We start from the raw sequence: 26,461 nt of genomic DNA on the forward strand, positions 1-26,461 counted from the left end.
AAGTTTTTTATTTGAAGCGTAAACAACAATATTTTTACCACACTTGAAAATGTCGAATTTCGTGCCAAATAATGTGTTTTTGCGGGGAATTCTTCTTCATTATTTTAATATGAAGAAAAAAGCAGCCGAAAGTCATCGTATCTTGGTGGAAGTTTATGGTGAGCATGCTCTAGCTGAGCGAACGTGCCAGAAGTGGTTTGCACGCTTTAAAAGTGGTGATTTTGGCTTGGAAGACGAAGAACGCGAGGGTGCGCCGCCAAAGTTCATGGATACCGAATTGGAGGAATTGCTCGATCAAGATCCGGCTCAAACGCAAGAAGAGGTTGCAAAAACTTTGGGAGTTGATCAATCAACCATTTCCAAACGTTTAAAGCCATGGGAATGATCCGAAAGGAAGGCCATTGGGTGCCGTATGAATTGAAGCCAAGAGACGTTGAACGCCGTTTTATGGCATGCGAACAACTGCTTCAACGGCACAAAAGAAAGGGTTTTTTGCATCGAATTGTGACTGGCGATGAAAAGTGGGTCCATTACGACAATCCAAAACGTCGGGCAACGTATGGATACCTTGGCCATGCTTCAACATCGACGTCGGCGCAGAATATTCATGGCCTGAAGGTTATGCTGTGTATCTGGTGGGACCAGCTGGGTGTTGTGTATTATGAGCTACTGAAACCGAATGAAACGATTACGGGGGATGTCTACCGACGACAATTGATGCGTTTGAGCCGAGCACTGCGAGAAAAACGGCCGCAATACGCCGATAGACACGACAAAGTTATTTTGCAACATGACAATGCTCGGCCACATGTTGCACAAGTGGTCAAAACATACTTAGAAACGCTCAAATGGGATGTCCTACCCCACCCGCCGTATAGTCCAGACCTTGCGCCATCCGATTACTATCTCTTCCGATCGATGCAACATGGCCTGGCTGACCAGCACTTCCGTAATTACGATGAAGTCAAAAAATGGATCGATTCGTGGATTGCGGCAAAACCGACCGAATTTTTCACAAAGGGAATCCGTGAATTGCCAGAAAGATGGGAAAAAGTAGTAGTAAGCGATGGACAATACTTTGAATATTAAATTTGTAACCATTTTACGTCAATAAAGTTTCAAATTTCGAAAAAAAACCGCACGAACTTATTCATAGTCCTATTACAAAGAAATTGAATGTATAAAATTTGGTGTCATGGTCCTGGGTCGGTGTTCGCTGCTCGCTGTTCACTGTGCGGCGACTCGGTTAATGTTGTTGATGTTGTTTTGTAATGACTTCTTCTGCTGTTTTTGCTTGACTCTGTTTGTGGTGTTTTTACCTCTGCAGCTGAAAATATTAATTCTCGTGAGGGTAGGTTCGTTTTCGATATTTCACTTTCATATACTCGTACATACATACATCTATGTGTGTAGTGGTACTAATAGCCTTTGTTTATGCAAGAGTTTGACAAATTCTTTCCTTGAGTTTATGCGCGTGCTCCTTTCATTATGACTCACCGTTATTTTGCACTTCTACACTTTCTATTATTAACTTCGCGGTTGCTGTTTTGGATATCCACATGACAATTTAGAGCACCTATTGACAAAAATTTTGCCAAGGTCGGTTGGGTTTTGGGCCAGATAGATTGGATAAGTGTGAGAAAATAAGTATTTCACTTTAAAATATATTTGATGAAGAATGATTAATTGCTATCGCACTGAACACTGGGCGCGAAGTGCTAGCACAAATGATTTCCATTGAATTCGGTTCTAAGTTTTTGCCTTAACCCATGTCGGGCTCTTGCTTATATGATCAAGATCATATAAGTTGCTACGTCGCCTTGAGCTCCTTCGACGTCCTCTATTTCGTGCTCCCTGTAGATTCTAGAGTAAAGCATGTTTATTCATACCAGTTATTTCATCTATTTGCTAACGCTTGGCGAAAGGAAGAGGCCGTATATCTTATAAAACTGGGGTAGAGCATTATATCCAATGTTGCCTTTGCTGCCAATGTTGGCTCTTTCCTAATTTTGGGTAAATTTCATTAGACCCCGTCCATACAGAGCAACTTTCGTCGCTTCAACTCATAACTTGTGGAAGAGGGGGACGAGGAAAAAAAAGGAGACTTACTCGTCCTCGGTCAACACGCTTGTATTCCTGTTCTTCTCAATGTCGTTGTTGGCTGTAGACAAAAAACTAAAACAATCGCAAGAAACGGAGTTGCACATATGAACTTGAGCACAACCAGAAGATAATTCGCAAAATTCTTTGTATTAACTTGGTCTTCTTCTTCTTCTAGATTGGCGCAATAACTCCTTACGTGATTTTGGCCGAGTTTAATAAAGCGCGTCTTTCGTTTCTTTCTCGTACCAACCGGCGCCATTTGGACACATCAAGTGAAGCTAAGCCTCTCTCCACCTGATTTTTCCAAACCAGAGGAGGCCTACCTCTACCTCTGCTATCACCAGCTGGTACCGCATCGAATACTTTGAGAGCCAGGACCTGTGTAAACATTCGGACAAAGATGCTGCTGGATCTTTATTCGTTGCGCTACGATACTCGCCATCTCCAGCGCGGTCTTACTAATACTCATTAAGTGCTTCCAAACAAATATAATTTTTGGTAGCTCTTCTCCAGTGCTGCCGTCATATTCGTTTTGTCTAAATAGAGAATTAAATAAGAACCAATTTGTGGTGTGCGTCCTGATGTTGTCCTACAATGGACCACAGTTTTACAGTTTAAATAAAAAATAACCAAATTAGATATTTTCAGATGAATTTGAATCTTCTTAAGAAGTGACATTTCCTGATCATTGATTAAATAATCGGTTGTCTCTGTTTCTTAAACTTCTCCGAAGGTGGAATAAAATACAGAATTTTATCGAAAAATTATCGTCAGCAATGAATGGTTCCGCCAACCAGAGCAAAATATATGTTATTGGACAGTGACACACTCCAAAACGATGTCAAGAGCCTCCATTGTATGCAAAAAAACAAACACATTACTGTGTGATGTGGATTTCATACCACCGGAGGGATTGGATCGTACGATAATGTGCTGGTGCGTTATTGTGGTGAAACAGCACCTTCTTTACCACCAGATGCGGCCGTGCTTCCTTCAATTTTTTTGAAATCAGTCCAATAACTCTCTGTAATATTGTCCAATGAACGTTCTTCCTTTTTCTAATCAGGATGGCGCCGCCACCTTTCCGACCGATGGGACTGTCTTCGCCTTCTTTGCAGCAGATTCACCGGGAGAAATCTATTGTGTTGATTGTTGCTTAGTTTATGGTGTGTAATGATGAATCCAGGTTTCATCAACGGTGACAACTTGATGCAAAAAGTTCTTCGGGCTCGCTTAAAATACTCCAAACACTGATTCGAAGTTAACAGCCGGAACCGCTTTTTGTCCACCGTGAGCAATCGCGGCGCACATCGGGCCGACAATTTTTTTCATCGGCAACTTTTCATGTAAAATATTAATTGCCGTTCTGGTTCGTTGATGAACGAGAATATGAAGCGAGTTGTGCACTTTTTGAATGATTTCGTTGGTAACCACATCTGCCGGGCGTCCTGATCGCTGCTCATCAAAAGCGGATATTCGCTAACGTTTAAATTCGTTGAACCAATGTCTAACTGCGGTCATTTTTTTTTTTTGCTGCTGCCACCGGCCTATTGTTAGCCGCGCTCCTTGCCCGCTATAGAGCCGAAAAATTTCATCTGCCAAGAGGTTCAGAAGTATATTTCTAGTTATTACGCAGATTGCCTCATCAGACACCGTTCTATAGATTAGACTTTTTGGTCCCCGCCCAGATAGGTGCTGCATAGAGAATTATTGTCAGCAACCAATGACAGTAGTCATCTGCGATTTCCTTGGGACCCTCCTATATTAGGGAGGAGTCGCGTCAGAGTACCATTGATAGAAGCCGCCTTGGAACTTACATTTATTAAATCGTACATGGTGTTTCACAAAGTTGGCCCCATCACTGATCCTTGTGGTACACCACCGGATACCTTGTACGTTTTTTTGCCATTTTCAGTGTCATATCGCAGAATGCGGTCACTCAGATAACTGCTGATAATGCGGATAAGGTAGGCTGGTACGGTGGTCATAGATGGCAAAGTGTCCTCATAGACAGCATCCAACTTTACTTTTATCTCCTCGCATTTTTTCCCATCCAAAAACAAAAGGCCAATTACCGAACGGTACTGCTCTTTTCCTGCTCCTAGCGAAAATCACGAAACACGTCTTACTCGAATAGCTGCCAAATCCAAACTAACCTATCAATCAGTGTGAAATATGTTTCGCCGTCGTTTGATAGATGGCGCACACGATGCTAAAACCAACTTTCCTCAGGAACGGCCGACGAAAATTATCGCCATGTTACGTTCAATATTAAAAGATTATTTGCAGACTTAATTGAATGGACCTGACCTCAGTGATATGTGGTTCAAAAAAGAAGTCCAACTAATTCAGGTTAGAAGAGCTTAGAAATAATGCGAGTGTCGGAGGCGAAATTGCCAATTTTTCGACCGATATGGTTGGAATATATATATATATATATTGGTGCGTACACCTTTTTTGGGTCGAGCTCCTCCTCTTATTTGCGGCATGCGTCTTGATGTTGTTCCAAAAATGGAGGGACCTACAGTTTCAAGCCGACTCCGAACGGCAGATATTTTTTATGAGGAGCTTTTTCATGGCCGATATGGTTGGAATAATGTTGGAAAAATTGTTTCAAAGTTCCCATATTTAAATTGAACACGAGTAAACTACCACGAGTAAACTAATAATAAAAAACAAAATTATCCAAGACAACTCGTTATTTCAATTACTTCTTGTTTTTTTTTAATACAAAAGTTTTTTGTCAATATTGTCTCACAAATATGTACGTGTATTTTGCGATTTTATGATATTTGCTTGTCTCATTACAGTGTTTAATAAATTTGTAAAAAATGCAGTTGTAAGTTCAAAGTACATGCAGAACAAAATTATTCATAATTTTCTATTTGCCTAAGTAAACTAAGCGTTACATATGTATACATATAAGTATATACCAGACATACATGCATAATTTTTAAAAACATGTTAACATGTATTTATGGACTTATGTACTTATGACTATGGTATGCATGAGTATGAATATGTCGTTTATTTGCTGCAAGAATGTCATAACCCAAAAACTAAAAATTGTGTATAGACGTAAGCGGGAATGGCACTCGAGTGGAACCCTCAAGGTTCACGAAGGAGAGGATGACCCAGAAGTACATTGATAAAAACGGTACATACTGAATGCAAACAAATGGGTAGCTGGTCTCATATACGATGCACAAAACCGTGATAGATAGAATATGTCAGGCCGTGCCCCACGTTCCGACTAGGAACGACGCTAAATCGTAACGTTACATAATTTTTTTTATATGCAACTTATTGTCAAGAAAATAAAGAAATACCAAAAACAGAATTGGTTAAAAAATGTATGACAATATCTTTTAGCAGCAACTCATTAGATGAAAATTTGTCTTTCCTTTTACTGGACTTTTTTTTAATTTTTGAGTTATGACATTCTTTCAGCAAGCGAGCGATATGCATTTGCCTGATTGTGTTAAAAGTATACACGAATGTACACACATACACACAAACAAGCATTTGCATAAGCTTGGATCGAAAACTATTTTGTCGCTAACGATGGAAGCCACACATACATTTGTCTGCCATTTTCAAACGTTACACCTTCGCAATTAAAAAATCAATACTTCAGAAAAAGTTGGTATGTTTTACACACGTGACGCCGTTATGTCTTGACGTAACTACATATGCACAGAAAAATGCATATACATATGTAAATATGTGCAAACATACTTATGTGCTTATGTGTGTCCGTACGGTGGAGGAGTGAATGACAGCCGCTCAATCAACTTCCCAGCTTGGCGTGTTCGACTTCAGTTCAAAAAATACGAAGCGCACGAAGGATAAACAAACAATGACTAAATGTTAGATAAGCAGCAACCCCCTAAAAATGTTTGAACCGCACCCGAATGCAAAAACAAATATGCAGCTGGAGGAGAATTTTAAAAAATAAAAACCAATTTTCTAATCAAATTGCTGCAGTTATGGTGTGCTTTACAAAAACCAATTTCCGCGCCCTCAATGGCCACTGGTCACTGGCCACATCACATTTATGCACATATTAGTCGATAGTCAACCCCCTGCCAGTACAATAACAACTTTATATGATTCCTAATGGTGATATGAAACCACCGGGCCAATATAAAAAATCAACCAACCTCAAAACCAACACAAATACGAAAACCGCAGCATAAGTTTATCTTTATGGGATTGATTGGTGTGCGTATATGTGCATATGTGGTATATATAAGTATATATGTATGTGCCATTAAATGTAAGGAACTTAACCAACCGACTAATTAAACTTTATTCAACTCAACTCAACTGGAAGAACAAAAGTAAAGGAAAAGGAAATAAAGCACAACGCAACGCAACGCAACGAAATGCAACTCTTGAAGGATATCTTACCCTAACAGGTATAAGGCGCCTCAGCGATGTCGCCTGAAAGAAAAGAGGCGATAAAGCAACATTTATTTGTTGTATGCACACCAAACCCAGGACATAATATCCCTATGTGTGGATAATAGGCTTTAGGTGGTCAGGTGAGTAATGTATGTATGGCTGGAGCTTTACTGAAGGATTTCTATAGTACAGTTGTATGTGAGATCCTGGCGTAATTATGCAATTTATTATTGAAAAGGTTTGAATATTTCTGTATATATGTACGAGAATGTATGTACGACTATGTATGTATACGAGTAATATACAGTCAACGTCAAAAGAAAGTGTACCCCTTATATTGACAAGTTTTGAATATTTTTTTTATTTCTTTTTAATTTCAATTAGTTTTATTTAATATAGTCCATACCACAACAAGAAACGTATAAAGCAAAGCTTCGAACTTTGTTTAAAACTTGTAAAAAATTTTTAAATTTGCAAATTTCCATCTCAATTTGAAACTTTTTACGAAGAATTAAAAAAAACGGGTAAAAACTATGGGTACGCAGTTTTATAGATCACTGAATTTTGGTGTAATAAAGTGCAAGTTTCGAGTAGGTTAAAATCACACTGATTTTTATGAATTTTCTTCGGTCGCGGCTTTCTGCATTTTTCCTATTTAACGCCTTCTCCACTTCTTTATATATGGAAGAAAACGCCCAACTCTGTCAACAGCAAAAATTGCCAAAACTTAACATAATTTTTGAACCACTTAAAACATAAACTTTATTATACCAAAATTCACTGATATATAAAACTGCATACCCGAAAAGTTTCTAAAAATTCCGAGTAAAATGTAATTTTCATTAAAATTTGACGAATTTTTACAAATTTTATACAAAGTTAGGAACTTTGCTTTAAATGGTTCTTGTTGCAGTATGAACTATATTTTTATAAAAAAATTATTGAAATTGAAAAATATTTATTTTTATTAATATATATTATAAATAAAAAGCCAAAACTTTTCAATATGTGGCGTACACTTTCTTTTGACCTCAACAGCATACGTAAATGATAATACATTATTTTTCTATTGCTAATATTTTATAGTGTGAATAAACAGCAGTCTTAGCAATAAAAGGTGTATGTATGTGTTTCTTTATTTAAATATGTATTTTGAAAGAAATTAAGCTACCTTTAGTATACAAAAAATTATAGTAAGAAATACATTTTTCATAATAAAAGGCCTCTAGATAAGTATACATAGGTATAAAGGAGATCGGATGTCAAACGAAAGGAGTTAAACACTGAGACCTAAAAGGCGTTCGTGTGATCGTAAAATGGTCCTACGGTAGCTACGTTGGCGAAGCTATCTTCAACCACGCCAATGAATGATAAAATACACGGTGTGACAAAAAAAAAAAAATTAAATATACTTTTATGGAGACCTAGCACGATTTGTGGCTATAGAAAAACTAAAAAAAATGGTATAGGAGAAATTTCCAATACACCCCCAAAATCTCATTTTATGGCCATAAAACCGTTTTTCAGTAGGTTGATGTGAAGAATCACTCCTAACTTCGCCAATTTCCATCCGATTTCGAATTTGTTTTTTTAGTTCGAAAGAACAAAAACAAGCCTTTTTGACAGTGTATTGACAATTTTTCTGAAATGACAACTGACGAGACTGTAGACGGAAGTATTCGGAATTTTTTTATTTTTTCTCTATTTTTTCAACTTTGACATCATTTTTGCGATATTATCCGATATTGAGGATGTTTTTTAGTACACTACTGTTATAGTGAATTTAATTCTGCGTCGAATGAGCTATATTTGACTGTAATTGAAATAAAATTCATAAAGTTGTGCGAGTTGTGCGAGTTTTAAGATTTTATTTTTTTTACTAATTTTATAGCAAGTGTCAGTATAAACACACACAATGATGAGTCTCGTCAGTTGTCATTTCAGAAAAATTGTCAATACACTGTCAAAAAGGCTTGTTTTTGTTCTTTCGAACTAAAAAAACAAATTCGAAATCGGATGGAAATTGGCGAAGTTAGGAGTGATTCTTCACATCAACCTACTGAAAAACGGTTTTATGGCCATAAAATGAGATTTTGGGGGTGTATTGGAAATTTCTCCTATACCATGTTTCTTAGTTTTACTATACCTACAAGTTGTGCTAGGTCTCCATAAAAGTATATTTTCACTGTCGCACAGTGATATCATTAAGGATCCTGAGTGGTCGACTATACACGAGTTGAGATGTTTGAATTCCTCTCTGACTTAAGTTGAACATTATATCCTTAATATCAAGCCGATAATATGACTCAAAAATCTTCAATTGACCAGACATTCCCAATAGGTTAAGTCTTGGAAAAAACCCATAAAAGTGGAATCGACACAGACCATCTGTTTGCTGACTTTAAAGCTGCATTCGACAGCACGAAAAGTAGTTGCCTATAAGACGCGATGTATGAATTTGGTATTCCCGCAAAATTAATACGGCTATGCAAAATGACGTTTCTTAATGCCAGCAGCGCCATCATAATTGGGAAAAACTTCTCCGAGCCGTTTGATACCAAACGAGCATTCATACAGGATGACTCACTGTCATGTGACGTCTTTAGCCTGATGCTGGAAAAGATCGTACGAGCCGCAGAACTTAATTGCTCAGGCACAATTTTGTATAAGAGCGTACAATTGCTGGCGCATTCCGATGATATTGACTTCATCGACCTCAACAACCTCGCTGTCACTTCTGTCTTTTTCTAAACTGGATCAAGAAGCAAAGCGAATAGGTCTAGCGGTGAACGAGGACAAAACAAAGTACCTCCTGTCATCAAACAAACAATCGGCGCACTCGCGTATCGGCACTGTTGACAGTTAATGATTTCGAAGTTGTAAGAGACTTTGTTTAGAAATATCAGGTGGAGAAGGGTTTGCACGAGAAAGAAACGACTGGCGCGTTTTGTCAAACTGGACCAAAATCGCTTAAGCTGTTATCGCGCCAATCAAGAAGAAAAAGATATTCCTTCCCATGTCACTAGTACATATTATGTATGTACCTATATGGAGACAATTGGTGCGTAAATACGATATTACGAAAATATATTAAATTAAGCGCCATCTACCGAATTCAGAAAAATTTATAAACCTTCATTACAAACCAGTGAATGGTTCAAGGCTGCATAACGGAGATACGAGCGTACTGTTACATAGACAAATTACAACCAACTGCAAAGTCATGGGTTTGAAAAACTAAATGTCAGGTACTTTTCATATTTACACCAACAACACTTTATACTATGCTGCGGCGATGTACTAAAGAAAGCATTTGTTGCCATGCGTAGCAGTGCCACAATGCCATATTATTTGTTATTTAAATCATCTCAAGTGGAATAAATTGTGTGTGTGGCATCAAAGCTCGGTATATTTTTGTAGGCAGCGTTGCTTGACACAAAGGAAGTCATGGTAAAAGAGGCCGAACATCGCCGGAAATGATTCGTAAGGCGAAGGCCAGCATTCAACGAAATACGCCTCGAGCCTTCATCGAGCAGTAAAAAGAAATTATTCGTGTAAAATTCTTAAATTATTTATAGATATATTATATACTCTGATGTTTTTTGCATAAAATTAAAAAAAAAATAAATACAATAAATAAAAATATACAGCATTTTGAATTGTTGTAATTTTCATTAGGTCCCCTACATACGGCTACCGTCGTAGCAACCCATTCGGCGTGATTAACATTCGGTAGTGCGCCAGTTTGAAACACCGTTAACGAAATATCAAATGATAGAAAAAGTAATTCCTTGGCAGGCAATGACAAACCTCCGAGTATATTTCTCCTCATAAAAAAACATTTGCTGTTCAGAGTCGGCACCACCTTGATAAATTCAATTATATTCGCTTTGCAAGCAATTTATTTGAAACTTAATCATTTCAATCACCAGAAAAATATCACGCAAAAGAAAATTCTCTCGAATAAGCTATATAATCCAATTAGACATGAATGTAATTCATTAAAATCACTTGTCACAATTTTTTTTTTCGATCCATCATTCCGAATTCATAATTTAAAATAATACATACTTTTTGTTGATTACACTAAGCAATTGCCCTGTTAGGTTTAAGTGTCTTCGTAACTTTTCTTATTAGTTGTATCCACACCAAGTTTTTTAATATCACTTTCATTCACATGAGCTAATAAAATGCTGAAAGCTTTTCACGAGTTAATTTCTCATCAATTAAAAATGCGTTTCTATCCCCCTTACGGATGTAAGTAGACAAAACTTTTATCAAGAAAGAAAAAAGAAAAAAATCAACATTGACATCTTCCCAGCGATAAAAAGCATTTAGAAATATCAAAAATGCAGAAGCTTTATGTGATGAGTGTAATTTTCAATTAACACCTCCCTAAAAGACTGAAATATGTACCATAGCTTTCACACAAAAAACAAACACAAAAAAAGAAATGAAAGCAGTCATGCCTTCAAATATCTTTGAATATCTGTACAGGGTGTCCGGTGGCAGAATTAGGTTTCTCCCTAACCGCTGAGCGTATGAGCGGAGAGGGGACCGCGTTAGCTTCAATATTCATGCGGGTTATTTAGTCAAGTGGACAAGTGACAACGTGCGTTCGCAATCGAAGCATATTTCAGGCCCAATGATGCATGTGGAACGGCTCGTCGTAGATTTTGTTCACCTTACAATATTCAAGGTGGACGTGATGCTCCAAGCTGTGTTTTTACACCTAACGGGTGATTTTTTAGCTATTATCTTTTTAAACATCTGACGCACGTTTCGTGTTTTGTTTCACTGTCAAACATCTTCAGTTTGGTCTATAATTTAACCATGAATCGTCTTACAAACGAACAACGCTTGCAAATCATTGAATTTTGTTATAAAAATGCGTGTTCTGTTAAGAAAGTTTATTGCGCGCTTCTTCCATTTTATGGTCAGTTTAATCGACCCACTGAAGCGGCTATTCGAGCTATTGTGACTAAATTTAGAACCAAATTTACATTATTGGACATCAAACCACCAACACGCTTACGTAGAGTGTGAACTGAAGAAAATATCGCAGCTGTATCGGCCAGTGTTAATGATGACCATCAACTATCGATTCGTCGCCGTTTGCAGCAATTGGGCCTCTGTTACTCAACAACGTGGAAAATTTTGCGAAAGGATTTAGGTGTGAAGCCTTTCAAAATACAGCTGGTGCAAGAATTGAAGCCGAACGACCTACCGCAAAGCGGAATTTTTGGTGAATGAACTCTTGGAAAGTTGGCCGAAGATCCACTTTTTTATCGAAAAATGTTGTTCAGCCACGAAGCTCATTTTTTGATCAATGGGTACGTAAATAAGCAGAATTGTCGACTTTGGAGTGAAGATCAGCCAGAAGAATTGCAAGATCTACCAATGTATCCAGAAAAGGTCACAGTTTCGTGAAAAGGTCACAGTTGGGCTGGACCGTACTCCTTCAAAGATGCTGCGAATCGTAGCGTAATTGTGAATGATGAGTGTTACCGTGAAATGATATCTAACTTTTTTTTGCCCAAAATGCAAGAGCTTGACTTGCATGACATGTGGTTTCAGCAAGACGGTGCCACATGCCACCAGCACGCGTAACAATGGACTTGTTGAGGCCGAAACATTGGAAAGAGTATGCCAAAATTGGACTAAGCGGATGGACCATTTGAAGCGCAGTCGCGGTCAACATTTGCATGAAATAATCTTCGCACATTAAATTATATAAAATATAAATTTCATGCATTTTTTTGAATTTTATAGTACGTGCGTTTTTTGAAACACTTTCCTATAGCTCTTAAAAAATCACCCTTTAGTTACAATATTCCATTCAAACTAACGAGCAATTTTCTTCAAGCTAAAAACTTGTTTATGATGGAGAAGCTTGTTGAAAATTGATAAGGCGGATTGATATTGATATCATCGGCCTTACCAACTGCGCTGTCAGTTCTGTCTTTTCCAAACTGGATAAACAAGCAAAGCGAATAGGTCTGGTGGTAAACGAGGAGAAAACGAAGTACCGAACAAACAGTCGTCGCACTCGCATATCGGCATCCACGTCACTGTTGACAGTTATGATTTCGAGATTGTACGAGATTTCACATTAACACCGATAATAATGTCGGGAAAGGACTTGGCATCACTTGGTGTGTACAATTGACGCCTGTTAGCACGAAAAAGAAACGACTGGCTCGCTTTGTTAAACTCGGACAAAATCGCGAAAGCGCTTATCGCGCAAATTAAGAAGAAAAAGAAGTTGTGCTCTAGATTCAATTACTGATTTCCCAACTGATAGGACGGTTATGTCATCTGCGAATGTTGTGGTGGTGCAATTTTTATTGTTGGGAGGGTCATAAGTGAAGAGCAAATGACCTCATAATATTTGCAATCTAATTTGACACGGAAGAACCGATCTGGTAGAATTTTGCTAATTTTTTGAAGCAAGCCATGATGACACAGCTTATCAAAAGCTTTCGATACACCCAAAGGAGACGGCCAAGCAAACTTTCTTTTCTTCACGCATTTGATGCGAGTTAACCTATGCACATGTTCGTTGGTTGAATGTTTAGAACGAATCCAAACTGATGTATTATCTTTTTATTTTCCATGACGTTGTTAACACGCTTTATAATCAGTTTTTGTTAATGAAATTGGGCGATATGAAGATTTGATAACTTCAAGGGTGCGAAAGTGCCGGCCAACAAGTCCAGTGACGGTCGGGGCTCTACCGGACATGGAGAACAAATGAAAATATTGAACTGGTCGCTACAAATTTGCGCTATAATCCGCGTCAGTGCGTGCGCAGGACAGCAGCTGGCCTACAATTTCCAACTAATGTATTTGACGTTATGACCAACATATAGAGGAAATAATTAGAAAAAAATAAAATTCGCACTTATCTTCTTTGTAATAACTATTGAAGTAGTATTTTATCATTAGTAACTCTTTTTTAATTTCGCTTTTAATTCCTTATTCTGCCACCAGACACCCTGTATATACACATTTGTACGAGTACACAAGTATACCTATGAGGCTTGAGTGCACAGCATATCCATTTATGAAGTTAGCTTTTTCAAGTCAAGAACGTAGACGCAATAGCGCATTCACATACACACACACACACATTTTTGTAGACTTACTCTGACTGTGTTGGTCTGATAGTCGTCTAAATGCATTAAACACCCCCTCGAAGTGGCTACAATAAGGTCATCGTCACGTCGTTCAGCAGTTTAAATCTTAATTAAATTTAATTGAAGTAGACGCTGGAGCAGTTTGCTCCTCCAGAATTCTACAATACACGCATTGTATATGTATTTACATATTTATATACTTGCATTTGTATGTAAAATTAACCATTTATTCATAGTTATACATAGATCCTGCATGCATTCATCATTCAGCACGTTCCATAAATTTAGAGTTGGAGGCCAAATGCAACTGCCCGCGAGACAAAGGGGTGCACTGAAGCAGCTAATGGGATCTAAGTGCCATAAACGTCAATCCCAGCAAAACGTCCCACATGCGCCACCACTTGTATGTGCGCACACACGCTCGCACACTCATGCAGGCTTGCATACAAGCATAAGATGTGGACGCCCACACGGCTACAGAATACAGAATTGTCGAGTCGTATGTATGTATGTGTCTGATCACAAGTGCATAATAACATGCTATGTATGTATATATAAACGTATGCTTATGCAATTATGTTCGACATGCATTCATACATACACCCACACACACATGCATGTAAATGGCTTATGCATAATTTGTTAATATGCATGCTTCTTGCTTGAGGAATGCATCAGCGGCGGCGGTGAATTCAATATGTCAATGACGACAAGTGGCCGACGCCTCCCTCAATCGGTGGCGACTGGAGGTTTCGTTCGACGCTCTGCTCGAGAGAGATTCGGCTACAATTTGTATGTTCATTCATATAAAAAGTCGCATGTGCTTGTTTATACGTACATACATACATACGTGCACACATATCTTTGTAAGCATGTTAAACAATATAAAAACACGTACGGCTTGAAAGACGCTGACAGGAAGACGGGTCAGCGCATTAAATTCAAAGGTCAATTGCATTGCAGATATGACGACATTAAATTAACCAATTTGTTAAAACTAATATTTTTATGAGTGCATATTCAATTAAAGAAAGCCGAACGGCATAAACTTTCTTTGAGCAGGAAGTTGCGGTCAACGTTTACATATAATTTTCGATTCCAGGTCAAAATCCCGAAAACACATGCCCGAATGGACATTCACCCGAAACCCAATCACCCGAAAATAATTTACCCGAATAAATTTGCCCGAATACGAATACCCGAATCTTATTAATTTTCCCGAAAAATGCCCGAAAAATGCCCGAAAAAATAAAAATAAATTTTATATAAAAATGTTAATAAATAATTAAAATTCAAAATTTTGTAAACAAGTTTTAATTATATGGCATGGTGTGAAAGAAATTGAATTGTGTGAATTTAGGATATTTGAATGTTGTATGCTAAATTAGTTAAGTATTCCAAAATTTTGTTTTCTTCTTTATATCTTTGGTATTCTTCCGTTATTGTGCGTAATCGTTTTTGGAGTGATATCCAGGTTTGACGTGGTGTCGCTTCTTTTCTTCGAACCAATTGACAGTCCCAATAGAATTGATTATTTTTCGACGGTTTGGATCTGACATAAATGTATCCTCCGATTATTAATTTTTTTCCGACAAGTTGTCCCACTTCCTCAATTTCTTCCATTTTTATGAATAATTAAGAACGAATGACTGACTGATGAATTTGACACAAGAATTTTGACAACATTTGTTATGAATAAATAAAGGAATAGCACTCTTTTGTTCTTTTCTTGCATGTACTTCAAGTGTATACTAATTCTTAATTATTTTAAATTTTTTTTTCTTTTCGGGTAAAAGGATTCAGGCAAATGGGTTCGGGCGAAGACGTTCGGGCAAAAAAATTCGGGAAACTGTCAATTCGGGGAAATATACATTCGGGCGTGTGGATTCGGGCGGGTGTTTTCGGGCGTTTGGGCGTAAACGATAATTTTCACCATCATGCAAATGTAGTGAGATAGAATCGCTGAGAGGCAGTTTTTGCATTTTTGACGATTTTGGCGAAGACCAGTGGATTTTTGCAATAGAGTTCCGGTGCTCTAATATTCAAGTACCTCGAAATTTCTTTGTCACATCCTTAGTTTTGTGCACTTATTTTAAAATTTATTCCTATGTGCATAAAGAGTTTCCTGCGGCAAATAAAACAAACATTTCATGTGATGATTTTCTTTATGTTTTTTATTGCGTATATTGTATATTTGTGCACCCGCTAGGTTAGGTTAAATGGCTGCCCTTGCTTGGGGCCCACTTGGACAAATATTCAAAACTGTGAATATTTGTCCAAGTGTGATACCATACAGAGAAAGGAGAAGGGAAGGAAGAAGATACCTTGGGACTAGGGGATGAGGGCCATGCACTTACGACGACGCCGACGGCGGTTAATTTACGTTCATAATTAACCGCATGAAGCTACTGATGAATTTCACCAGATGTATGATATTTAAATCCGCTATATCCACAGGTGTAGCGAAAAAGTGAAAGCCCAAATGTCTAAATCTTTGCTAGACGAGAGCAGGGCAGCTGAGATGAAGGTGCTGAGATGATTTGAGGCAATCCCAAGTCTCACCGCATGGATACCTAACCGACAATGTCCGGTAAGGATACCCACCAAATTCGAGAGCGGCGGCTTTGTTAGCCTAAGGAATTCCCTCGAGCGCCCTCGATCTACCCGTAGCCAGAAAGCACTCGCGACTTATTGTATTTGTACGTTTTCTTTTTCACTATTACCGACTTAACAAATGTTGTATGTTTGTTTTCTTCTAAGTCAGTTGTATGTAAAAAAAAAAACAATTAAACAAAATAATTCTTCCTAAGAAATGAATGAAAAATTATAAATGAACAAAATATAATTTTCTGAGCCGAATTCAAAAAAAAAACTTCTACCCAAGCAGAATATATTTCTTTCTATTTTATTGCGACCGCAATTCTCTTATCATATTTTTTAATAACAAATATGGACTACTCTGTACATATCCGAATTCACAAACACAGTTTGACATTAAAATTGTGCAATGGGAAAGTGTTGAACCAGTATGAATACCCTAAAAATAGTTTTATGAGTTAACCTATAAGTGTTTTTTTTTTAATAAAAAGTTATTTTCAAAAAGTAGATTCCATGCAGTTGATTTGTTGCTACAATAGCTTTTCGAAATTACGCAGTCTAACCGGCTTGCTGAATGCACTTTCTTTACCACGTCTGATGGCTCCTATATTCTGCGGCTACCACAGAGCGGAATTGGCAGTAATGAGAAAAGCAGCGCTCTGGCTTATTAGCTGCTCCTGCATTTTTCAGTCCTTAATTAAAAGAGTCGAGCAACATTTATGCTACTGTTCTGCACCTTTGCTTCCATTAGTGCTTGCCAATTTAACAATAATAAGATTAAGGGATTAGGTCTAAGTGGATCTATCCCTTTAGCATGGAAATTGACAGAAACAAGAAGGTGTTTTTTAATAGCTTGAGAACTTAAAATGATAATATTAAACAGGAATATTGTTGGAATGGTTTTTTTTTTATATAGTCTGATAGATAATTCCATGACATTTATTTTTTTAATATGATATCCGGCATGCATTTGCTACCGTGTTACACGGTCCACTCGACCTAATCTAAATCTACTACTAAATCTAAAGGAACCCAATCAGCAAAAATGAGACGCCAACGATAGTCATTTGGCTTCAATTCTTCCAATAGCTGTATTTTATAGGCATGTAAGCCAAAATCCTACCTAGTCGAAGGACATTTTGGCACCTTCTTCAATAATTCATTCTATTACCCGCAACTCACGGTCGAATATAAATGAGCACCAACGGTTAGGTTAGTCTAATTTTAGTAGCCATTTTATGCCTAACTTTTCCAGTTCTATATCTCTTTCGATAGATTTCTACAACATTTTAATTCCCTAGGAAAGATTTAGATTGCACGCTATCAATAAACGAATATAAAGGGTACAAATTGGCTTGCCCAGAATACTCTTATATTAGGTGCCTTCGTTTTGCCACGTTTCTGCTCGCTATACGATTTGTTTGACGAAAAATTTTCACGTGAAAGCAATAACAAAGATATCGTACAACAGTCGCCATTAGCGAGCTATTAGTTATACTACTTAAAACTATTTTTAATGCTGTCAACTCTCTTTTCTGATATTAGGCGAGCTTCATTAACCGCGTACATGCAGGACGTTCTCTCTCTAATACCCATTAAGTGCAGCTCTTTTTTCGTGTTGTCAACATATGTTTATTTATGCCAGTTGTTTCGTCTATTCGAAGGCGCCAATGGTTCATGGCGTCCATTCGTTCATGAAAGTCAACCTAATGCTTTTCAATGGCATCATTGCAGGTATTAATGCGTAAACTTGCAGAATTGGGAGCAAATACGGAGGCAGTTGTTTTGCTTGCAGCAAAGCTTTCCATTTCTATTAATTTACCAAGGCTAAATGATTAATTAATTTATAAATCTCACATGAAATGGTTACAAGCACTTTTTCTACAGATGTTCGTGCCACACAGCGAACAACCTTGTAGCATTGGGCAACACCGATGAGCAAATAATTAAACAAAAATAACTAATAAAATCGGCATCTACCACTTCTTTTGATTTAACTGCCTTTTAATTAAACATTAAATAAATTATAGCTTAATTTACTTCAAGATTGCATATTGATTTTTTACCGTTTACATTTTATGGTATTTTTCTGAAATTAACTTTAACTATTTGTTTCTACTTTTAAAATACTAACAAATACTTAAAAATTTACATCGATGCAAACTAAACGTTGCTCTACTATAAGTCACAGCATAGAAAGAGAAGCTCGGGCTTGTGCAAAGAAACCTAAGACACACCTACTTTTACATTGGCCTTTCTTGCTAGAGTTTCTTTTCTAACTTTGATTCATCATGAAGTATAAAATCCAAGAACCATACAAAAATAATTAATCTATAAGACCAACAGACCCAGGAATAGAAAAGTAAATCGGAAAATTTCAGACGATTGACTCGTTTGAAATATAAAAACAATATAAAATAACTCTTCTCAAAGGGATACAATTGAAGAAGACAAACAAACAGTGCAGCGTGCCACACAGGTAACGAAGCAATAAATTTATTGCCATTTATCTACAAAGTCGACCACTTTAACACTTTTAGACTATTTTCTGTAAAGCCATCTGAAAAATGTGAATACAAATAAATGAAAAACCATTGAAACTTTGAAGCATAATATTGAAGCTAAATTGCTGAGTTAGAGCCCAAATTATGTCGAAATGTCTTCGAACATTTTACCAAATGAATTGGTGTCTGTAGGCGTGCACGCGAGAGACTTTTGGGTAATTTCATTGATTCATTAATTCGAGATTTATTAGAATTCTCGACGGGGATCATCGAGACAGGAGTGCATTGACCAACTTACTTCAACTTTTGGTGTTAAAGCATCACACTTAGCGACTGCGAAACGCTAGTACAACGAGTTCTAATGTGGCCGACGATCCTTGCAGGAGGAATTTCATGAAGATCGTCCCAAAATGGTTGCTGAGCCAAAAACAATCGATGCTGTGCGTTAATTGATAACTAGAAGATCGTCATGTGACGTCAACGCGAGATAGAGACATCGTTGGACATAAGTGGGACCAGCGTACATTCAATATTGCATGAACATTTGGTTTTTAAATATATTTGTTCTCATTGGATTCCGCATAATTTGACAAATGCCCAAAAAAGGACTTGTGTCGGTTGGTGTAAAGAAATGTTGAAGAAATTCAGATGCGATGCTTCAAAGCGGGCCTATGATGTAGTAATAGGTGACGCAGCTTGGATCTGTATTGTATATATGAATCGAAAAAAAGCAGCAATCGTCAAAGGGTATTCAAAAACGAGCCGAATCCAACAAAAGTTGTTCGCTTGTTCAAAGCAAATGGTTGCCTGTTTTTTCGGAAAATATAGTTATGTCACCAATGCATCACTAGAAAAAGTTAAAACAATTAATCCTGAGTGGTTTGAAAAAAATTTCGGAGATTTAAGGAAAACTAACAGCCATATACGAATAATCCTTCACCAAGGCAAGTGTAGTACAATGGAGTTAATTAATGTCTGAGTGCTGCAGTTGCTAGTTGTCCCGACAAAAAACAAAACGGCAATGTGAGCTCTCACGTATCGGCTCATACAAGAGGTTTTTTAAGCTACTTAATATACAGTATCGCAAACTATCTATTGTTACTTTTTTTGAGCTTTCTTAATACTTCACAGGAGCACTGTTCATGCACCGTTCAAAGAAATGATAATTCTATGGAAGTCCCACCCGAAGTTAAAGGATATTAACGGGTGGGCCATATAGCGTTTGCTTTTTGAACCACCTATTTTTTTGAGAATGGTAATACAAATGACATGTCAAATGTATTCATAATTTACTTAAAGGTTTGACATTTACGAAATGGGATGCTATACGCTATACGAACCAAATTGGGAAATATTGAAAACCTATTTCCAAAGTGGTGAGTCTTCTTCTTCTTCCGCGGTGCAGCGTTACCGTTACATGCTCAACGAGGTTTTGTTTCCAAAAATTGAAGAAGATGACATGGACGACATTTGGTTTCAACAGGATGGTGCAACTTGTCACACTGCCAAAGTTACACTCGAACTTTTGGCTACCGTTTTTGAATGCCGACATCAATTGGCTGCCTCGGAGCTGTGATTTAAGCCCGTTTGACTATTTTTTGTGGGGAGCCGTTAAGGACAAATGCTATGCGGACCATCCAGAGACGATTGATGCTTTAAAACACGAAATCGAAGTTGCCATTCATGAAATTGGAGCCCAAACAATCGAAAATGTGCTTAAAAATTGGGTTGATCGAATGGCCTACTGTAAAGCCAGTCGTGGCAGTCATTTAAACGATATTAAAAAAATAATTAATTGGCGCGTACACTTCTGTTAGGTGTTTGGCCGAGCTCCTCCTCCTATTTGTGGTGTGCGTCTTGATGTTGTTCCACAAATGGAGGGACCTACAGTTTCAAGCCGACTCCGAACGGCAGATATTTTTATGAGGAGCTCTTTCATGGCAGAAATACACTCGGAGGTTTGCCATTGCCTGCCGAGGGGCGGCCGCTATTAGAAAAATGTTTTTCTTTTTCTTTTAATTTTGGTGTTTCACCGAGATTCGAACCAACGACCTCTCTGTGAATTCCGAATGGTAATCACGCACCAACCCATTTGGCTACGGCGGCTGCTATAACGATATTATTTTTCACTTATAAATGACAATGTTCAATCTTCAAAATAAAAAAAAAAAGTTTGAAAAATTATTGATTAGTTTTTTTTTTTATAGCCGATTCAAAAAGCAAATTTTACATGGCCTACCCTATATATACACAAAAGAATTATGATCTACAAAAAAGCCTATGAAATGAAGTAAAACTTAAAGCGAAAATCAAGCAATAAAAAGCCAGAAATACCCACGAACTTTGTGTTGGAATTAGGAGAGCGCCGTTTTTCAGAAGGTTCAATCTACGCCCTCAGTGGTAGCGAAATCTTTTCGATAAGCGCTAAGCGAGCTCGTTAATAAAACAAGAGATACATTAAACATCAACCGGAAAATTGGAAACGCTACTTTAAAAAGAAATCATTTAGTGCTTCAAAAGAAATAAAAAATAAACGTTTCTTCTATCACAGCAATTGCTGTAATTATGATGCCTTATGAACTTGGTAGTCCACACACTGTGAACTTTCTAGTTACAAACTTGCATATGGCTATTTTAGTTGAACACACACACATATGCATTTAAACATTATAGCATATGTACGAGGTACTACATGACTTTCAACTACAAATTTCTTTTATTTTGTGATGTTTATTTACCTTTTGTGCCCATTTCCTAGTTACTTTTTTCACACATACATATAGTTTTTTTTTTGTTTTTGCAAGCTGGTAGTTATAAGTATGCGTATGCGCGTATATATGGACGTGCATATGTTTGTATGGATGTGTTTTGATATTAACTTGCAGTTTTCTTTTGTTTCACCACACGAAAACACGTTTACAATGGAAAAACTCTGGTGTTCGCCACTTGGTTACCCTTTGTCACTCATTTTAATGGACACCGAAAAGCGTCGAATCGAGTTGAAGTATTCGGTGTGTTAGAAATTTTTGGCATTACCTGCCTAACAGAGCGCATCGCTTTTCGGCTGGCTACAATGGATGAATGGAATGGAGTGCAAAGTAGGCCCAATGTAATATAGTAATATTAAATACAATAAGTATGCAAATGCCCTATTGTTTGTGTGCGTGCGATGGGTATGAATATGTAAAATGTTATGGTAGCTTGAACAGCTGGCGTGCAACACACCGAAGACAAGCTAAAAGCACTATGACCAACGCTGAAAGCCAGTGAACTAGCCAAGAGAATACCAAGTATTGTATAAACATGTATGTGTGCATATGTTGAACACATGCATATGCTTGTATGTGTGGATTGCATGGGCAAGAAAATACGCATAAACTTGTACATTGGGCCAACTCTATAAATTGTATACTTACACACATACATGCATATGTAGGCACATCTATCCAGTACTTTTAAATCACATAGAAAACATTTAGTACTCAGTACTTTTTGTCAGCTCTTGGTAAAAAGAAAATAAGTATGTGAACATTCATGCGTGCTTGCTAAAAAGTGTCATGCAGAATCAAAGCCATCTTAATTACAAAATAATTTACGCGCTCCAATTGGGTAAGCTATTGGCCTATACTCGTTAAATTTTCAGACATAATTATGCAAATGTGTCAATGCGTGTACTCATATGAATGTGTGACACATGCACTGGCATGCACATACTAACACACCTACACCTACAACTGTGAGCGGTTGTCGGGGAAGCCAATAACTCTTTCTATGAATTCTGACTCGTCTTGCATTTAATGTTTTCTTTTTATTATTATCTATTTATTATTTGTATAAATGGGCTTTTAGCACACTAGGCCTCGAGTACTATAACTTTATTCATTTCGCGTTTCTTTTTAACAGCCTAACGGAATGATGATTGGTATTGAAATTTGTATTCCAAATATGTAGCTATTTAAATTTTGCCACATCTATCTGACTGATCGTCGAGCCGTCTGCAAGACAGTTAACTCAATAATCAAATGCAAAGTGGCGAACAATTAATCACCCTATCGAAAGTTTTATAATTTATTAATTAAATTAATTATCCCACTTTGCTTTTGATTAACTTTTTCACTAAATAAAAAAAAATATTTTGAGTGACAAAAGTCTTTATTTTGACCTTAACGCGCTTCACAGCTTTTTGTGCACTGCAGCTGACAACGCCAAAAGATAATCCACCAAATTGAAACAACAAAAGTTTCTCTGTATGAACGCCCTTAGGGACGAGTAGGAAGAAACAATTTCACCAATTCTTTATTACTTTCTCACTTCGGTATATGGGAACACCTTTCCTAAATATTTTAAATCACCTGTTCTGTTATGTGAAAAATAGACTTGTGAACTATGGCACTATCAAACGAGGTTCTTATCGCCTTAAGGAGAAATCTTGCGCAGAATATATATGGACCTTACGAGCTGAGCTTTGCAATATTTACTAATGCAGACATAGAACTAATATCTACATACAAGGTGGCGCAAGATTAATCACCCCATCGAAAAATTTATAATTTTTGCCAATGGCAAATGGCGATTATTGGATAAATTGAGCACCTGGACTCCCTAATACATCCCACCTATTTTTGCCATAAATTCTGTGACAAATTTTAGAATGCACACGGCGAGAACAAATTCGCAGAAAAAAGTTTCGTTATTTTTGGTTTTGTTCGTGTGCATTGTCTACTCATAAATTATACTCAGTGGCAAATTTCGCTTGTTAACAATGGAGTGGGGGGCTTGCATTAGAAAAGTGCGGTAAAAGTGTAAGGGACATTTAGGAATTGCTGAAAAACTTAATATTTCGAGAATGTTTATTTACCGCACGATCAATCGTTTTTCCCAAACGTCTGAAGGGACAAACAGAATAATAAGTGGTCGTCCTCGCGTGGTTCGAGCCAATGCAGCCATAAAGACCGTTCGAGAAAGAGTTCGCAGAAATCCTCTTAGAAAGCAGAAACTCATGTCCAGGGAAATAAATGTATCGACCAGATCCATGTCAAGACTAATTAGAGATGAACTCCACATGAAAACCTCCCGTCGCTGAACTGGTCATCTTTTGATGTGGCTAAAAAAATCAATATTCCTAAGTTCGTAGCCGCAGAAGATTGGACTACAGTTTGTGTTCAGTATTGGAGAACATGGCATCTCGAAGACCTCACAGAAATTTGGAGAGTCTTAAATAATCTTTTGTTCGAGCAGCGACGTTAATATCCATGGAAACCGCGCGTGCTGCAATAGCTGAATGACCTAATCGTTTAAGGCTTATGTAAAAGCGAACCGAGACCATTTCGAATGAACATTTTACTTTTTTTTAATATTTACATGATTAAATAAAACTAACTTCATTAAGCAAGTATTATAATTTCATATCTACTATATAACGGACTTAACTTGTAACAGAATTTATGGTAGGGCTAAGTACGTAACACATGAGCTGAAAAGTTCCAGGCCTAGCAAAGAAAACACGTTCTTTTTTTTTTGTTTGTTCAAAATTAGCTTTATTCATTAACGTAATTTCCATCAAGAACAAAGCAATCAATCCAGCGCCACTCTAAAATTTTAATACTACTTTTGTAAAACGATTTATCTTTTGCCTTAAAATAAGCCTCAGTTTCAACGATAATCTCTTCATTGGACGAGCATTTTTTTTAGGTCTGCGAACAGCCAATAGTCGCTGGAAGCCAAATCTGGCGAATACGGTGGATTCAAAGTTCAAGTCATGTATATAGTTTTGCCATTGTTTTGATTGACTTGTGACACTGTGCGCTGTTTTGAAAGTGAGCAAACGCGGCACCTACTTTGAACAGAGCTTTCTCATAGTCAAATGAGTATAAAGCCAACACTTTCTTTTGGTATTTTTACGATGTTAGCTAAATCACGCAACTTCACTTTTCGATCATTCAAAACGATTCTGTGGATTTTTTAATGTTTTCTGGTGTTACCGCCTCATAGGGACGTCCACTGCGTTGACATCATCGCTGTCTCTACGACCACGTTTGAAGTCAGCAAATCATCGTTCTCTTGTTATTTCTGATGGAGCGGAGTCCCCATAACACTTTTCAAGCCATTGCTTCGCTTCAACGGCATTTTTTCCCATCAAGAAGCAGTGTAAAATTAAAACACGAAATTCTTTCTGATCCATTGTTTTCAAAATAACAAAAGTAGCGTCACTCTTAGCACAATAACTCTCGAAATCATGACATTTTTACAGCTGTCTTTTTAGGATTAGAAATAACTGAAAAATAGGTGAATGCAATACAACTAGTGCTATCTATGTGTTAGGCCCGAGACTTATCAGCTCACGTGTTATATGTTATATTTTTATGTTGGACTTGTCATACAAAAACCTACAATTTGAAATAAGCAAATTAGTGAAGGCACACAACACGTATGCATGACGTAAACGTTAATCTTCATTACATGTGCATGTTATACGCACACCTATACATGCATATATACATACATACATATGTACATGGATGAACGCATATCGGCTGTATCGGATATCGCCAAATGTCATAAAGGCTAAGAAATTGCAAAAAATTCACACGACCAAAGGGCGAAGTGAAAAATGGAAGAGAGAAACAGAGTGAAAAATATCGATTACTGGCTCAGGATGTTAAATAGAGGTGAGTGGAGGGGTACCTGGTTTGTTTGTGCTGAAACGGAAGCACACGAGCACAGACACACAAGCGCACGAAACAAGGCCAACAACAGGCAGTGCAACAAATTAAGGCAACTGTTTTGTGTAACTATTGATTTTTTCATACTTGCGTACTTATACATACATACATACCCGTATAGATGTATATATGTATATATAAAAGTGCCCACAAACCAGCGCTCACACATACTTAGATGGTACAATATTTTAAAAAATAAGTGAAACATAACTTGGGTGCAACGCTAATTCCCAAAGGTCCTTTTTAGTTTCAGTTCTGTTTTTTGGTTTTTTTTTTAATTCTGTCGCTATTTAAAACCTTTTTGCCTGGCTCAACGGGAGAGGTCAAGGACGGAATGCGCGCAATCACAATATGTCGGTTCAAAAATCAACATAACATACTCACTACGTACACACATACATATATGCATATATACACATATTCATGAATATCTCGCGCACGGTGATGCTTTAACCCTGCGTTTCTATACGAATGAGCAGCTGTTGCCCATGCCGCAGACACAACTTGGCGATTCCTCAAAGTATTAGTGGCTCGCATACAGGTAGCAGGAAGGCAGGCGGCAATTCAAGGACAACTACAACACCATTAGAAAGTTTGTGTATGCATGCGAAGCCAATGTATTGGGGCAAATAGGAATTAGGTCAGGGAATTGTCGCTAACTGCAACAAACAACTGGGATGCACTTGGTGTATAGGCGCTTGTGGATTAGATGCCAGCTGAAGAGGATAATAAATGCTAAGCAAATATAAATAAATACTCAGTTTGAACAAATATGCGTATATATGTATGTACAGATGTATAAATATATAAGTACTCACAAGTCTATCCGATGTGTAAAGGACGAAGGCAAAAAGGCAAAGGTGGAGGACAACGAGAACAGAACAAGCATATGGAGGGCAACGACAAGGACGAGGGGAAAAATATAAATGGTTACAAAACCGAACAACAACAGTAACAACACTAATAACGCTGGCATTAACAAGAAAGG

General features: G+C 37.4%; 1 protein-coding gene across 5 annotated transcripts in view; it reads right to left on the reverse strand.

Moving 5' to 3' along the window:
• LOC129235981 (fasciclin-1) overlaps nt 1-26,461 on the reverse strand; it is an 88,097-nt gene that overhangs the window by 56,436 nt on the left and 5,200 nt on the right. The gene's annotated exons all lie outside the window — the stretch shown is intronic.

This window comes from Anastrepha obliqua, chromosome 1, assembly GCF_027943255.1.
Source record: "Anastrepha obliqua isolate idAnaObli1 chromosome 1, idAnaObli1_1.0, whole genome shotgun sequence".
NCBI classification, from domain to species: domain Eukaryota; kingdom Metazoa; phylum Arthropoda; class Insecta; order Diptera; family Tephritidae; genus Anastrepha; species Anastrepha obliqua.